The sequence below is a fragment of the Danio rerio genome, chromosome 4 (genome assembly GCF_052040795.2).
Source record: "Danio rerio strain M-AB ecotype USA chromosome 4, GRCz13ab, whole genome shotgun sequence".
Classification (NCBI taxonomy): Eukaryota; Metazoa; Chordata; class Actinopteri; order Cypriniformes; family Danionidae; genus Danio; species Danio rerio.
In genome coordinates this window covers 71,570,001-71,582,524 of record NC_141024.2, presented here as the reverse complement: position 1 = coordinate 71,582,524, position 12,524 = coordinate 71,570,001, and the positions used below count along the sequence as shown (strand labels likewise).

At 40.7% G+C, this 12,524-nt stretch overlaps 2 protein-coding genes and 1 long non-coding RNA gene across 4 annotated transcripts in view; 1 reads left to right on the top strand and 2 right to left on the bottom strand.

The window, feature by feature from the left end:
• si:cabz01054394.7 overlaps positions 1-12,524 on the bottom strand; it is a 202,854-nt gene that overhangs the window by 69,414 nt on the left and 120,916 nt on the right. The window lies entirely within an intron of this gene.
• rab3ip (RAB3A interacting protein (rabin3)) overlaps positions 1-12,524 on the bottom strand; it is a gene marked incomplete in the record, with an annotated part of 62,706 nt that overhangs the window by 40,305 nt on the left and 9,877 nt on the right. The window contains 1 exon segment of the mRNA NM_001020581.4: positions 2,256-2,321.
• Positions 9,742-11,603, top strand: LOC148682399 (uncharacterized). The gene is made up of 2 exons (XR_015942959.1): positions 9,742-10,920; positions 10,967-11,603. It is a non-coding gene; the product is annotated as an uncharacterized LOC148682399 (long non-coding RNA).

Sequence of the window (12,524 nt, the reverse complement as noted above, 5' to 3'; positions counted from 1 at the left end):
ATTTTGAATCCCGCTCCCGCCCGGTTTTAGCCCGTACCCGACCGCTCCCGCTTGTATTTGTTGTCCCGCTGCCCGCCCCGCCCCGTTTTCTACCCGCCACGCCTGATCCCGCTAGAGAGCGCGGGGGGGAACAAAACCGAAAATCACCCAGCTATACAGTCCAGACCATTGGTCCAGACAGCCTATAACAAGCTGTCTGTATAAACACACACACACACACACATAAGCACCAAGCGCACACACACAGGAAAAGCTTTCTCTCTCTCTCTCTAATTCACGTGCGCGCGCACTAAAGGCTGATTTATACTTCTGCGTCAAACGCCGGCGTATGCTACGGCGTTGCTGACGTGCGCCTCTCAAAAAATGTAAATACATGTTGCAACGACGCGTAGCGCAAGCTCTGTGATTGGTCGGCTTGGTAGCGCTGATGAGTCTGGGCGGGACCGAGAGCCGTGCGAGCGGCGCTAGCCCAATGGAGCGATTGTTTACAAGTGTGGAGTAGGATATAGGATATAAATATAAAGGATTAAAATATTACAAAACATATTATTTTCTAGCCTACATAAATATGAAAAACCACTGCTTTTATGTCTTCTTCATCTCGGGAGGCTTTTTCAGTTCATTCATAACAATTTGCTTCTGTATAATGTTATTATTATTAGCAGTATTATTTATTATATCCATATTTATATTTGTTTTATTAAAAAAAGCTTAGATTTGTCCACCTGTCAGGTTTTAGACCATATGGGGCACAGCATGTGTTTTAGGATATAACTCAGGTTTTTGAGCACACTTTGTTATTATTGTTCATTTATTCGTTTGCTGGAAATTAGAACTGAATTTAGAAATAGTTTTGAAACGAATATTTGCGCTTAACAAACGAAATTAATTATTTATAGACTAATTGATGTCTGTGTGTAAAGGTTTTCCTATCCAAGACCGAATGTGAAAGTGATCCATTATCTCTCATTCTCTTGCAGTAGATGCTCTGTTTAACAGTTTTCTGTTAACTGTTTGCTTGTGAAATGCTCATTTTTTCCACTTAGACTTACTTTGCGTCCTGTAAATAGCGAATGCGCTCTTGGCGCGACGCAGCTGGCTCTTAAAGGGAATGGGAGATGAGACTCTAATTGGTTTATTCTCAAAACACACCTATAACTCATTAAGAAAATAAACTCAACCTTTTTAGACCATGCGCCACAGCGCAGGGCAGATTTCCCGTCCTTAAATTAGCAAAAATGCGTTCTGACAAGCATTTGCGCCCTGCGTTTTTGCGCCCTGCGTTTTTGCGCCCTGCGCATGGACCGTCAAAATAGAGCCCTTTATCTATTCGGCAGTGGCCATATCAGTTTTATGATATAGTATTGTTAGAACTTTCGACAGCCAGAATTAATAAAGCTAGAGCCTCAACTCTTGATGCGTGGAAAATGGCTGCGGACAAACTGGCAGGAAGACTCATGGATAATAGACATTGTGCAACAACTTTGAATCTCTAAATCTCTGATAGTTTGTGTGAATATGTATTTACTTCTGTTAGTGTATGGCTATGTGGATGGATGTCTATATGTACAATTAAATTTTTTCTGTTATTTGTCTTGATTGCAGTGCTATTGTGGGATGTCATGGACTTTGGCACCGCTGGGGGGCGGGTTGGTTGTTTTTTTTTGGGGGGGGTTGAGGAGTGGATCTTGTTTATTGAAAGGAAATTGTAAAGATGCTACATGCTACAACCACTCACATGTAAAATCAAACTTAATAAAAAACTTAATCACAAATAACAAAACAAAATCGTCACTTTTGGCTTTAGGTATTGGCTCAGGCGCTGGTACCCTTTTAAAAGTATTAATTTGTCACCGTATGATAAAAACCAAAAACGGTACACAATCCGACATAATACTGGATGAATTTGTGTTTTGAACGAATCTGTTGAATTAATACACATTTTAAAAGCTGATATGTAGCCTCCTATTGACATAACTGATACAAAACCTAATTTAGTGTTCAGTGTTTGTCCATCAGCATGCTGTAAATCATTATATAGTCAAATCCAAGTCTGTTAACATTCTACTATGAACAAGCAAAGACTTTGATTGACTAGCATTAACAAAGGTTTGCTGTAAATGCGGAGTGTTCTCAGTGTTCAGAAATGAGACCTTTCGTAGAGTGTTAGCATTATAATAATTGATTTGATTATAATAAATGCTATAGAATGAGAGGTAACAAGGACAGATGATTACGATGGCAGGGAAACGTACCATTGTGATGAAATGATGTTTAAAGCTTTAGAAGTCGGCAGGAACAGCAGAAGAACGCTTTCACCTACAGACAAAAAAAACAAGAATACAAACCACAGATGAGCGAATGATCAGTCAGGACCCACAATAACTGAGGACATGAGGATACCCAGTAAACAATTCTGTGTTTAATAGACGTTTAGTAAACATCTAAATGTAGACAGCTTGGCTAAAATAAGGCTAAACTTGGGAACATCTAATAGACATCTAAGAATAGCCCAAAACAAATAAACAGGTTAGACCAGGGGTCTCAAACTCGCGGCCCGCGGGCCATTTGCGGCCCTCAGTGCAATATTTTGTGGCCCGCGCCGACCGCTGTACTCTGACAGAATCAGCGGAGCGGGGAGAGAGAGCGCTCCCCGCTCCGCTGATTCTATCCGTACACAGCGGTCACTGGCATTCCCCGCCCACCGTGTAAACAAAGGGGCGGGGATGCCGGTGACGTCACCACGCACCCCGCCCCTTTGTAAGACGCTGTGACGGGCGGGAAGTGTTACCGTACGTTCACACCGAAAGCGCCAAGAGCGTCCAAGGTCGCTCTGGCGACAACGCTCTCTGCCTTCAGCTCCTGCGGCGAGAGCGTCAAAACTCGCTACATTGATCTCATATTTAAAGGAGCCGTTGCAGCATATCAGTTACATTCCTGCATAAAACATGTTTCTAGCGTGAAAATGTTGCGCACTTCTTATCAAATTCATACAACAATGGAAGATCAAGTTGCGTGTGGTGTGGCTTTGCTCTATTTATCCAATATGTGTCCCTATGTCTGAAATATCCTGAAGCAGCAGTAACGTTACTGTTTTGTACTGTCACATCGTGTGAGATTCCCGCTTTTTTAAGATAAATATATAACATTAATGAACATCAGTAACTCGCCAGTAACTTATTTAATGCATGTTCCTGTAGGAAAAAACTGTAAATAATTGGAAATCCGGCGACCGCAATAATCAAACCCTTGGGAACAACTGTGGTCGGAACCAAAGTTCACAGGTCTGTGTTCTCTGAACTGCTATCAAGCGATGGACGTCTTCATTCTGATTGCTTGCCGCCGAACCGCGTCATAGCTCATTACCATAAAGTTGACTTCATTTCAACTCTCCTCGACGCTCACGCTGGCGAAGACGCGCCGCGCTGCTCCTCGCCGCTTATCGCTGCCGGCTCTCATTGAAAATGAATGACTTCCGGCTACTTTGACGCTCTCGCCGCTTTCGGTGTGAACGTACGATTAGGAGGGAACTCGCGCCGGCCAGAACCAAGGTAAGCTGTTCCCGCCCCTGCCTGCCACTTAGCTACCTATCTGCAGCCTGCCATCTACCTAGCTACAGCCTGCATCTTATATATATTATAGGTAGATACAGACTGTTACAGACTGATGTGACTGGAGTGGGGTGGGGGTGTTTTATTTATACATATATACGCCTTTTTTTAGGTGAGGGAATGGAAGTTTTGAGTGAGTTCCCCCACTTGAAGCGCTGTCAAGTCTCTGGCAGCAAGAAGTAGGCAAAAGATGCCATGTTCAGAAGAACTGTTCATAATCTTCACTAAATGTTCTATTAATGTTCAGGACACTTCATGTTCAGAAGAAATAATTAAAACTGTTAATAATTTACATTTGAGGACTTTTTTTTGTGTGAAATCCCTTATGCGGCCCAGCCTCACCCAGACTTTGCCTCCTGCGGCCCCCAGGTAAATTGAGTTTGAGACCCCTGGGTTAGACGGACTTTATAAGTGTAGTCGTTCATTTCTGTTTAATCGAGGACTAGTCTAGTTTTGGCCTGATCTTAGACGTCTATTAGATTTTCACTGACAGCCCAAACTATGTTTAGATGTCTATTAGACATCTTTTAAAAGCAGAAAATGCTTGCTGGGTAAAAAAACAATTTTAATTTTGGGTCAAATATCTTTAAAGGCGCCGTATGTAGTGTTCTCCACTAGAGGGCGAGTTTTCACAACAAACAAAGGTGTAGTTTGATGATGCTGTGACTGAGTGTGGAATCGAGGGAGTTGTGGTCTTTATTATCCTACGGCACCCCTGCTGAAATCACGGTAAAGATGAGTAAAGTCAACTCTTATTATCATGGTAGTATGAAGCAGAGTGAGGCTGAATGCTGTGAATTTGACAAATTGAGCCTTTAATAAGATTATACAACTGTAAGATGCAGGGGTGACGCGGTGGCGAAGCGGGTAGCATGTTCGCCTCACAGCAAGAAGGTCACTGTTTTTTTTTTTTAATAAAGGGACTAAGAAAATAAAATGAATGAATGAACGAACTTTAGGATCCAGCCATGATGATAACCTGGTTAGGGTAGAAATAAAGCAAGTAAATAATCAAATTCACATTTCAATCTGTCGATTTATTTACTGTAACACCACAGAAAAACATCTCAAAATGCTTCTCCTCAGTCAAGTTAAAGGTGCGCAAGATCAGGAGAATGCACTGTCAGACTGTGTGTGTTGTGTTTGTGAACGCTGTAACAAACTGACCAGACATATGATAGGACGGAGCTTCTCATTCATCAAATATTGAGTCCGCTGCCGGAAACAGTCCAGCTCATTTACATACTTTCACCAGTGGAATCCATCACTAGTTGTCAAAAGCATGCATGGGTTTAACTTCTCGACCAGGTCACGATTTGCTTTATTGAGAACAATTTGCCTTCACCACAGACTCTCGTTAGACGTCATGGATGTGAACATCGATACTTGAATGTTAAAATCTTTTAATAATTTTAAAATGTGCCAAAACAAAGATTCTTTTTAAATAAAGTGATTACCTACAATGACATTTTACATGTGCTTACAATGGCATACTCTTACTGGCTAGGCTTCAAGGATTAACAGGATAAGAAAAACCTGGATGACACATTTCAAAGGTAAGTATTATATTGCGTTAAAAAACATGTAAGATTTTTATTCTTGGTGGAAATGCTGTTCATGTTAAATAATATGGTACTAAAGTTCATGTTTGTTTTATGCATTGGGTTTAGATTTGATCAATAAAGAACTACATATCTAGCAACAGTGAGCGAGTCAAGAGGCGCCACATTATCCATAATGCATCAAAATTATCCCTGTTTTTGAATAAAGCTACTCAAGTCAGCTGGTAAAGTTCTATTCATATCTCAATATACAGAGCAGAACATGTCACTTTATTTTATAAACTGGATTGTGTGTAACATAGACAAACAAACAGCAACAGAACATGAAGACTATATATGAAAAACTGGCATACATTCAACCCAAGCTCATTCTGTAAACGTAGCCCCGCAGACGTTTCTGGAGACCGCGATTTACGTGGCCGGAGGTTTTCGAGCAAACGCTGCGGGGCGGTGTGGCGCCGCTCCGCCCCTCCTCTTCCCGCTCGGCGGCCAACGGCTCGCCTCAGAGTGGAGGGCTTTCCCGATGCAACTAATTTGTCCGCTTAGCTCACAGCGTTGAGTCGGCGGAGCGGAGGCCCCGGAGGAGGAGCCGGCCGCGGGGACGACGACCGGGATCGAGTCCGGGGAACAGCGGTTCCGGAAATCAGGTAAGACGAAAAACGGAATCCAAAAAATAAAGGCGAGAACGCGGCGGGATCCGAAAACGTGGTCGAAATCGAAGACGAGGGCTTTTGCTTTTTTTTTTTTTCTGGACGGCTTTTGCGAATCGTCAATCGGGTTTAGGGAAGGAGGAGGAAGAGGAGGGCGACCGAGTCGGCGGCTTTTCACGCGAGAACGGCGCGGGCGCGAACAGTGCATGCTCCTGAGAGGCGCCCGAGACGCGAAAAAGCGCGCACAGCGGCCTCTCGCGGATCCGCGAAAACAAAAACCGCTCGAATACGTACCTCCCGGAATGTAAATCGCAGTCCGCAGAAACGTCCGCGGGGCTACGTTTCCACAATGAGCCCGGGTTGCATACATTCCTAAAGTGAAGCTCTAGGCCAAGGCTTTTTAATTGGTGGCCCCCCGAGTCAATTTGTTCCGGCCCTCTAAATAGTGTGACCATGACATCGAAAATAAATTTAGCTCAGTCAAAAAATGGCCGCAATAGTAATTTCAAGAGTTCCCACTTAGATATGCTTGCCGTTTATAGCAGGTTAAGCATGCTGTCCCGGTAGAGAACCCTGAGCTCGGAGATACTTAAGCCCAGGGCTCCCGCCTAGTCAATAAGCATATAAGGGGATCCGAAATAAGGTAGGTCTCTAGAGCTCCCCCTTAGAAAAGGAGGAGATGGGGTGGAAGGGGGGATTCTTCCAAAACGAAGATAGAGCAGTAGGGAGAAAACAATCCATTTATAGTAAGCTTGGATCATTCTGATTGGATTATTACTGATTACAGATTAGAACCAAGTCGTGCTCAATCATATCATGTGCTCCTCTCGAAATTAGTTTGAGAAACTTCACGAAGTGACGTGCACCTGTTCCATACAGCACGAGATGCAGTTGAAGGCTGCGCAGAGCGCGAGTCACCTGACATTAAGCGAGTGGCGCGAGCAGCCATCTGAGCTGGTGTATTTGCATACAGCAATCTGATTGGTTGACGCTTCCATCAGCGCTTGAAAAGTTGAGAAAGTCCCAGCTTCTGCAGCGATGCCCACAGCTGAAGGGGCACCGACGGATCCACAATGCAGTTCGGCAACGTCTAACGTCACCCATTCAAAGTGAATGGGAAGCTTTGAAGCTGACGCCCCGTGTGAATAGGGATGCGATGATTAGCCGATTTCACGATTAACCACGCTTTGATTCAACATGGTTAATTAATCGTAAAGGCTTCTCAATGCCGCGTTTTAGTTGCACAGAACGAAATTGCTGCAGCAAAGTTATGCCACCTGTGCGCTAGTTTAAAGTTCCGAGCTTATACCGAGACTAATACGCACGCACATTGGATTAACTATTGCAGCACATTGTTCACATATTGCGTCTTTTCCGCACGCAAGTTCATTATTTCCAATGGAGACGTGCGCATATTAGGAGCGGACCGACGCACTCGCGCCCTCCAGGCGCACACAGTAGAAATGATCTTACGCTGTAGTAATGAGAGTTGAGCGTGGCTTTCGGCGCAACGTAAACAAAAGATATGTTAGACGAAATACTAAAAATGATTGTGTATGTATAAACGCAGATAATAACAGTTCATTTAAATCCTTAGCTAATATATAGCTTAAATTTACATTAGACAAATACGATTTTTTATTTATTCTTGTTTTTATTTATTTATTCATTGTTCTGTCATTTATTTTCATTATAAAATGATCACTCATGTTTAGGCCCACACGGAATCTGCGCGCGCAGAATTCCGCAAATTTTCCGCATTTTCCGCAGAATTCTGCAAATTTTTAGCCCATCATTAATTCTGTTTATTTACTTGAGTAAATGTGTAAATCTAAATTTATTCAGTTTTTATTCAGTAATTTATTACTTTTTATTTCATATATTAAGGTTTTAGTTATGACGCTCCGCTGGATACTCCCAAAATAATTCCGCAGAAATACGCAGATTTTTAACAAAATTCTTCGAAGAAATAGCAAAAAACGTTCGCAGATTCCGTCTGGCCCTGCTCACGTTTAAATCTAAATCTTTTTCATTTATTTTTAAGTCCAAAGACAGAAATGGACAATTGTTTGTTGTTTATTAATATTTTGTGCTGTATTTGGTTACTGAGCAGCAATAAACAACACTTTACAATATAAGCAGTTTTCTTGTGATTTTCTAGTCGTGTTTTGAATTTTAATACATGCATAATAATGGTGATAACCGTGAAACCATGCTTATCCTTCAGACTATATAATCGTACAACCAAAATCTATAATCGTTGCATCCCTAATTGTTACGCAGTTTAAAACGAAACATGAATGTGTCTGAATGTAGAAGCCTACTTGATGCACTGATTTTGTCGAGCTTCGAAATACAACATTTGAATACGTTTTCAAAATTGCCACATCGTACAATGCACTGATGTTATGTCGTTTCAAAATACAACATATTAACATTTTTAATGTGGAAAAAGCCAACATGGGTGTCTTAAGGAGCAAAAATACAATATATAGGCTCTTACATATCTCTCCTGCCCCTCATTGGGATGCTTATCATGCACAGGCCCCCATGACAGTCTAATTGAATCGCCCTGCTCTAGGCTAACATATGCAGACAGTTTGTGTGGTCAACTTGTCACATGGCAGTACTATCTTGTTGAATAACCAGAGTCATATGAACACAATCACCAGCATCCAACTGCTGCAAAATAGAGGACTTCATTACTCCAGCAGGGAAACACACTGACTAAACAGCAGCTGACCGTGTGTCTGGTCTGACAGTGTGCAGATCAACATGTTATTGGCCACTGTGTTCATGTGGTCTGTGTCTTGTTGAGGAGATACTTCAAGTAATCAGATGGACGATTTGCTAAATAATAAAACAAGACTTTAATTTATTATACATTTTTTAAAAAACTGTATTATTTTGTAATTGTAAGACTTACAAGTTACATTCAGTAATTATTTTGGCTATACTGCCTTACACACCAGGGTTCAGCGCTAAGCTTTTTTTCAACTGGGCCAGTGGTTCCGATCTTTATTTGCCCTGCCAAAATTTTCACTGGCCCCAACAAAAAAAGAAGTTAGTAGCTATTTGATAGTGTGTGTGTGTGTGTGTGTGTGTGTGTGCGTATTTACAGTACCGGTCAAAAGTTTTATACATTTTTTAAAATGTTTTTTTAAAGGAAAATTATTCTGTTCATCAAGGCTACATTTATTAAATGTAAAAAAAAAAAAAATGTTAAATTGTTAAATATTTATTAAAAAAATTTAATAACTGCTTTTTTTATTGTATGTAGTTTCAATTAAAATTATTATTTCAGACATTATTGCTTTTATTACTATTACCATTAATAACAATATTAATAATAATGATAACAACAATAATTAATATTAGTGATTTCTGAAGAATCATGTGACTATGAAGACTGGAGTAATGAAGCTGAAAATTCAACTTTAAAATCACTGGAATAAATAAATAAATTAAATGATAAACTACTTTTGAACAGTTATTTTATAGTGCAACATTTCACAATGTGTACTGTATTTATGATTAAATAAATGCAGCCTTGGTGAGCAGGAGAAGCTTATTTTAACATATTTATCAATCATACTGACCCCAAACTTTTGAGCAGCTGTGTATATGAGCAATTCCGTGCAAATGTCAACCTTGCCATGAAAAAAAAATTACGTTTTTACCAACATACGGAAACATTTTTGGGTTTTTTGTGTAAGCAAGTATTTTACAGTACTTTAAAAATACTCAAAAATGCATCTGTTAATGTTTTCAAATTATTCTATTTGATTTACCAAAGTCACACAAATGGTCATTCCACATGCTTCACATCCATAACAGAGAGATGTCACATCCATAACGAAACTTTTTCCTCAGAAATGTGAAAATATTAAATAAAATAAAACCAATCATTTTTGTTTTATAGAGAGCCGACTCGAATCCTTTTGATTAGCATTATTTCTTTTGGGTTGTGCAGTTTAATTCACATAATTTCTACAAAGTGTGTTATATACTGTAAACTCGCACGCTCCATAACGCTTGCTTATTTTCCTCATTTAAAGTACAAAACACGTTTACAGATTGATATTTTTCTGCTCCCATCACTCTGTGGCTAGTTGCTCTAGAAAATATAATCAAATTTTTCAATATAATGTTAACATATGCTTTCTCTGTCAATTTATGTGTCGAGTTTTTACTGCAAACGTCACATCCATAACGCTGGAATTGCTCATATCATATTTTATAAGTGAAAATGTGCACTTTAATTTTAACAACCCACAGACACCGTCACCGAATATAACTCGGAGAGGTCAGACTTTCTCATACAGAGCCTCATTTCAGTTGTCAGGTTTTGTAAAAATCGTATCTATCTATAAAATTAATCAATCTATAATAATAATATATAAATAAAATAAATAAAATGTGGGCTAGAATTCTGCATTATAGGCTTAACTTATAGAGAGATAGCAGATGAACCGAGACTCCCATCAGATCATGAAGCAGATAATTGTTGATCTTTCGAGCTGTTAGTGCAGAAATGAACAAAACAACAGGTCTAATACAACATATTATACGATTAAAATATGGAAAAATTATCAGATCGTAACTTCGGCCAATTTTCCTAACGGATAAACAGCTCTCGGTAATATTTCAGCATGCTTTAACTTTCGCATTAGACATGAAGCGCACATTTACCGGTAGGAATGACACCCCGCCCTGCTCATCATTCTATCTTCGTATACACATATATACACGATCATAGTACACTGCGATATAGCCTAGGTCGTTAGTTCATTGCATTGTTTCGTTTTCTCTCTACAGTCGATCCACTCAATCGAGCAGAGACCGTCTCATTCAGGCGATCTCGGACTGATTGATTTGGCGCGGATTTGATTGTGATTGCTGGATTCGCATATGCCAAACAAACGGCGCTGATGGGGAAAACGAGACCGATTCCGAAACAAACGTAACATTCTGTACACTGGCCCGAGTGACTCGCACGATGGCCATCGGGCAGTCCTTATTGTCGTGCCCTGTCATATGCCAAACAAACCGCGCCACTTAACAGGAAACGAGACAGATTACGAATTAAACGTCTATGTGTAAAAGCACCCCAAGATTGTATTTGCACGCAATTGACAGACAGTCGCAGCCAAACTTTTGTGCCAAGGCAGCACTGGCTCGTTCGTCTCGCACGCTGGCCCCGGCCATCGGGCAGTCCTTATTGTAGAGCCCTGCACACAGAACACATTTTCCATTTCAACTCTCAACACTTTTCTATTGTTTTTCAATGTAAACACACACTTGGCAGACACGCGAGACGGTTGTGCTCATGTGCTCAACAGAAATAACTATGATTGGTCATCAGTTCACCGAACTCACCGTTGTTTACTAACTGTAACCACAAATACAGGGACACGGGAGCGTTTTAAAGCTGCGAAGACCGGTCGATTCATCAGCGGATCGCTTGAGTCTGGTTCCCTCAAGGTTTTTTTTCTTCACTCCCATCAGGTGAAGTTTTTTTTCCCTCTCCGCTGTCGCCACTGCCTCGATATGGTTCAGGATCTGTAGAGCTACGCATCGATGAATTGGCTCTTCAGTGTTTGAACTCTCAGTAATGATTAAACCACACTGAACTGAGCTAAACTGAACTGAACTGAACTTAAACACTAAAACCTGAACCACACTGTTCCAGTTACTATGACCATTTATGTGAAGCTGCTTTGACACAATCTACATTGTAAAAGCGCTATACAAATAAAGCTGAATTTAATTGAATTGAATTGTATGTCAGCTCATAAACAGACCAGCTCATCTTTGCAGCTTTAAAGTGTCACTGTGTCTGTAGTTACAACTGTTAAACATCTGTGAGTTTGCACCGTAGACTGTAAGATATATGGATGTAGAGTCCGTGACGTCACCCATAGGCGCAAAAGAAGCCACAAGTAGGCGCAGCCAACCGTCGTCATTTTGTTCGCGCGTCATCACACCCACGGCGGGATACCAAACAAGGGCAAAGAGGCGAAGAGTGAGCGGAGCTACAGACACCTGCTGGCATTTAGCTTGTACCTGGTTCAGACACACTTTACTTTGGGAGAAATGCTTAATACTTTATCACCTGTGACTCGTTTGTATTCTGACCACTTGTGCTTGGTTGTACACTATATCAATAAAGTGTTTAGACTTTCAAAAACACTGCTGTAACACATTTAGCCACTAAACATTGTTCTTATGACGTTTTTAAACAGGAGGAAAACGCGAATTACTTCCAAACACTTCAGATATAGTCTGTGTTAGTTACTGTAAGACTATTGATGAAATCCAGCATAACACTGTAAGACAACGCTTCAGATGACTGTTCTAGAGCCTACAGCTAATCAATTCGTCAGATTCTAGAGTGCATTACAGCTCTAAATATAAATTTAAACGATAAATGATCTTAAATAAAACAAATACATGTACAGAGATGGTATATAAGTATATAACTTTACTCACATGGGAAACGGAGACCACGTGAATGGTTTGTGAGCACAATTAAGTGCACACAGCATGCCATGCCATCTGATAATTGTAGGAAACAAGTCCAAAAGGCAGTTGAGTGTGTAAAGCCACATAAAACAACACAGAAATACGATAAATATGCCGAGTTCAGTGGCTAATCTGCAGGATTCAGCTGAAGTGACGTGACGGCGACCAGCGAGACC